This window comes from Schistocerca serialis, unplaced genomic scaffold (genome assembly GCF_023864345.2).
Source record: "Schistocerca serialis cubense isolate TAMUIC-IGC-003099 unplaced genomic scaffold, iqSchSeri2.2 HiC_scaffold_1113, whole genome shotgun sequence".
NCBI classification, from domain to species: Eukaryota; Metazoa; Arthropoda; class Insecta; order Orthoptera; family Acrididae; genus Schistocerca; species Schistocerca serialis.
This window is the reverse complement of record NW_026047308.1, coordinates 20001-25000: the sequence shown is the minus strand read 5'-3', so window position 1 is coordinate 25000 and position 5000 is coordinate 20001.

Genomic DNA, 5000 nt, shown 5'->3' with positions numbered 1-5000 from the left:
CCGTGCTCCCAACTGAGCTTGCCGCTGCCGACAGAGGCCCGGGAGCGTGCTGTCGTGGCATTGCCGGCGGGAGACAACACGCGCCACCTACGGTGACCGGCAGCTCCAACGCCAGCGCCACAGAAGGACAAAAGCCCTACTTGGGTGCCGAAGCGAACTCTCCCAGCACAGCGCACGCGCCAACACGTCCGCACAGCTGCGATACAAACCACCTGCGAGAACCGCTGGGGCGACCGAGCAGCAGACGGCGTCGCGGCGCCGAGCGCCGGGCGGCGGCGCATCCTCAGCGCACAAAGTCCTCAATCGGACCAGCACACTGCAGATGGCCACCGCGCTTCGCACCGGGCCCGCGAGGACCTACTTTGGCCGCAAGGCGCCGCGAGCAGGGGGCGCCGGCGCGCAGCTGCGCCGCCTGCCGCGTCCGTCGGCCGGCGCGCCTGCCACCGGCCGCCCCCACCAGCCGGCTGTAGCGCGTGCGCCCACGCACCGCGCTGCCAGCACGCCGGGCGGCCCCCCCTCACCGGCCGGGGACGGTCCCACCCAGCCACCGCCGCGTATCGCCTCACACCCAGATCCCCTTTCACGTTCGTGGGCATGGTGGGTCCCCTTTCACGTTCGTGGGCATGGTGGGTATCCCTGAAACAACCGGTTAATAGCTCGACCGATCGTCGCCAACACTGATTCACCTCTAGCGAGAACAACCGCACCACAACGGGTTACCGGTTGTTCATTTGCGTAACGTCACCAGCAAACGTACACGTCCATCGCCATTTGCAACGAGTATTGCATGCCTGTGTCAGGTGTCACAACACACTACGTCTGCCCACATAGACGCAACAACATGTGCACGCCTAGAGAACACGTGGAAGGTAGACCCCGTACGTATGCGGTGTCCATTGCGCGAACGACTGTCAGCCCGCCTCTGCAGCATGTCGCAGATGTGGAACGCGGTGCAACATGCTATCACGGTGTGTGAGAAGAGACGACTACGTCCGAATACACGCTCCACTACATCAACAGACTGCTCATGCTGATCGCCATCCAGGGCGTCCGTTCCTCCCACACGTCTGTATGGCGTACCACACTGCAATCCAGCTCTTATAGGGAGACGACACGTAGCTGCGTGCACAATATTTGGACTGTATGGTCCGCCGTTGCTAGGCGCTGTCGTCATACGGTCACATGGGCCACGATGTATCATTCAGTACATACGGAGCAATGTGCAGTACAGTTTGTGGGTTTTGCGTACATCGGCGGACAGGTGACAGGCCGTACCACAACGTAGGCTGAGTACGTCGGCATGCGAAGGGCATTGAACATGCAAACTTCTCACCGACCAGCTTGCGAAGGCAGGGGGGAAGGGGGGGGGGCATGTACGTCCTGCTGCTATCCACACTACAGTGTATAGCAGGAGCATGTGGAAAGTCAGCAACACCTGCAAGGTGTTTAACATGACGCGATACACAGGGGACCGGGCAGTGCGAGTAGCGAACTATATTGCGAGGGTTGCGGTTAGGCAACACTACACTACTTTAACGGGTTGCATAACAATTACAGAGCAGGTTCAGCGACAACGTGCGTCAGGTTAAGGCGCAATATAGTTTAGGTTACGGCGCACTTTAGGTTAGGTTAAGGCACATTATAGGTTAGGTTAAGGCACAACATGGGTTACGTTAAGGCACAACATGGGTTAGGTTAAGGCACAACATGGGTTAGGTTAAGGCACAACATGGGTTAGGTTAAGGCACAACATGGGTTAGGTTAAGGCACAACATGGGTTAGGTTAAGGCACAACATGGGTTAGGTTAAGGCACAACATGGGTTAGGTTAAGGCACAACATGGGTTAGGTTAAGGCACAACATGGGTTAGGTTAAGGCACAACATGGGTTAGGTTAAGGCACAACATGGGTTAGGTTAAGGCACAACATGGGTTAGGTTAAGGCACAACATGGGTTAGGTTAAGGCACAACATGGGTTAGGTTAAGGCACAACATGGGTTAGGTTAAGGCACAACATGGGTTAGGTTAAGGCACAACATGGGTTAGGTTAAGGCACAACATGGGTTAGGTTAAGGCACAACATGGGTTAGGTTAAGGCACAACATGGGTTAGGTTAAGGCACAACATGGGTTAGGTTAAGGCACAACATGGGTTAGGTTAAGGCACAACATGGGTTAGGTTAAGGCACAACATGGGTTAGGTTAAGGCACAACATGGGTTAGGTTAAGGCACAACATGGGTTAGGTTAAGGCACAACATGGGTTAGGTTAAGGCACAACATGGGTTAGGTTAAGGCACAACATGGGTTAGGTTAAGGCACAACATGGGTTAGGTTAAGGCACAACATGGGTTAGGTTAAGGCACAACATGGGTTAGGTTAAGGCACAACATGGGTTAGGTTAAGGCACAACATGGGTTAGGTTAAGGCACAACATGGGTTAGGTTAAGGCACAACATGGGTTAGGTTAAGGCACAACATGGGTTAGGTTAAGGCACAACATGGGTTAGGTTAAGGCACAACATGGGTTAGGTTAAGGCACACCATGGGTTAGGTTAAGGCACACCATGGGTTAGGTTAAGGCACACCATGGGTTAGGTTAAGGCACAACATGGGTTAGGTTAAGGCACAACATGGGTTAGGTTAAGGCACAACATGGGTTAGGTTAAGGCACAACATGGGTTAGGTTAAGGCACAACATGGGTTAGGTTAAGGCACAACGTAGGTTAGGTTAAGGCACAACGTGGGTTAGGTTAAGGCACAACGTGGGTTAGGTTAAGGCACAACGTGGGTTAGGTTAAGGCACAACGTGGGTTAGGTTAAGGCACAACGTGGGTTAGGTTAAGGCACAACATGGGTTAGGTTAAGGCACAACATGGGTTAGGTTAAGGCACACCATGGGTTAGGTTAAGGCACAACATGGGTTAGGTTAAGGCACAACATGGGTTAGGTTAAGGCACAACATGGGTTAGGTTAAGGCACAACATGGGTTAGGTTAAGGCACAACATGGGTTAGGTTAAGGCACAACATGGGTTAGGTTAAGGCACAACATGGGTTAGGTTAAGGCACAACGTAGGTTAGGTTAAGGCACAACGTGGGTTAGGTTAAGGCACAACATGGGTTAGGTTAAGGCACAACATGGGTTAGGTTAAGGCACAACATGGGTTAGGTTAAGGCACAACATGGGTTAGGTTAAGGCACAACATGGGTTACGTTACGGCACAACATGGGTTACGTTACGGCACAACATGGGTTACGTTACGGCACAACATGGGTTACGTTACGGCACAACATGGGTTACGTTACGGCACAACATGGGTTACGTTACGGCACAACATGGGTTACGTTACGGCACAACATGGGTTACGTTACGGCACAACATGGGTTACGTTACGGCACAACATGGGTTACGTTACGGCACAAATTAGGTTAGGTTACGGCACAAATTAGGTTAGGTTAAGGCACAAATTAGGTTAGGTTAAGGCACAAATTAGGTTAGGTTAAGGCACAAATTAGGTTAGGTTAAGGCACAAATTAGGTTAGGTTAAGGCACAAATTAGGTTAGGTTAAGGCACAAATTAGGTTAGGTTAAGGCACAAATTAGGTTAGGTTAAGGCACGATATAGGTTAGGTTAAGGCACGATATAGGTTAGGTTAAGGCACGATATAGGTTAGGTTAAGGCACGATATAGGTTAGGTTAAGGCACGATATAGGTTAGGTTAAGGCACGATATAGGTTAGGTTAAGGCACGATATAGGTTAGGTTAAGGCACGATATAGGTTAGGTTAAGGTACGATATAGGTTAGGTTAAGGTACGATATAGGTTAGGTTAAGGTACGATATAGGTTAGGTTAAGGTACGATATAGGTTAGGTTAAGGTACGATATAGGTTAGGTTAAGGTACGATATAGGTTAGGTTAAGGTACGATATAGGTTAGGTTAAGGTACGATATAGGTTAGGTTAAGGTACGATATAGGTTAGGTTAAGGTACGATATAGCGTAGGTTCAGATACACATTGTTGTAGGGAAAGGTGTATTGGGGGGGGGGGCGGCAGGTTCGTTGATAGTGATTATCGTAATTGGATGCCTGCGGTATTATCCGATTTGTCACGTCAGGATGCACTTTTGGCTCATGACAGGCGGCGCTCCGATTCCATGGTTGTGGCAGATCTGTGTCTTTCATTCCTGCCATTGTTTGTGTGCTGTGACAGGAGGCAGTATTGTGATGTTGGGTGCACCACTGTGTAGGACATGTGTGGGTGTTCGTGGCTTAGCTGAGCAATGTGCGGATGTCGGAAGGGTGGGATATTGTGTTTTCTGGGTGGACCTCCCGGTCTGGTAATGATAGTGTGGATTGTGTCATGTGGCGGAGAGGATGCACTGGATGTTCTTCCATGCTGGTGGTTAGATATTGTGTGTGATAAGAGAGTAGTGTGTGATAAGAGTGTCTGGCTGACGTGTGGTTCTCATTGTGTGCAGAGTCTTTCAGCATGTATAGGGACGGTTGTATATATTATCTGTATTCTGATGGCTCTGCATCTATTACTAATCAGTGCCGTGTATACGGTTACTCTAGTTCCAGTCGAAACTGTTCTATCTCTGTACATTAGTGACACTGCGGCTCCACTATGTTGCCGCCCCTGTCGGCCGTTTCCCCCAGTGTATGGCTAATGATTATCAGCAATCAGTCTATTAGTCAATACCGGTAGTGTGACGACGTCAAATGTCCGGGATGGGGGAAGCTACACCCTTCCCGTGGGTCAGGGCCTAGAAAGACTCTTCCCACGCAGGAGACTCGGACTGTCGTTACTCTTCCGAGACATATATGTGCCCAGCGTTTTTTTGCGGCTGCGAGTGCAACGCCAGGAGGCTCGGACTGTCGTTACTCTTCCGAGATATATATTTGCCCAGCGTTTTTTGCGACTGCGAGTGCAACGCCCACGGGTGCCGACATGGATGGGGCGCTTCCTAGCTGATGGCTCAGCATGAGAATCCGTAC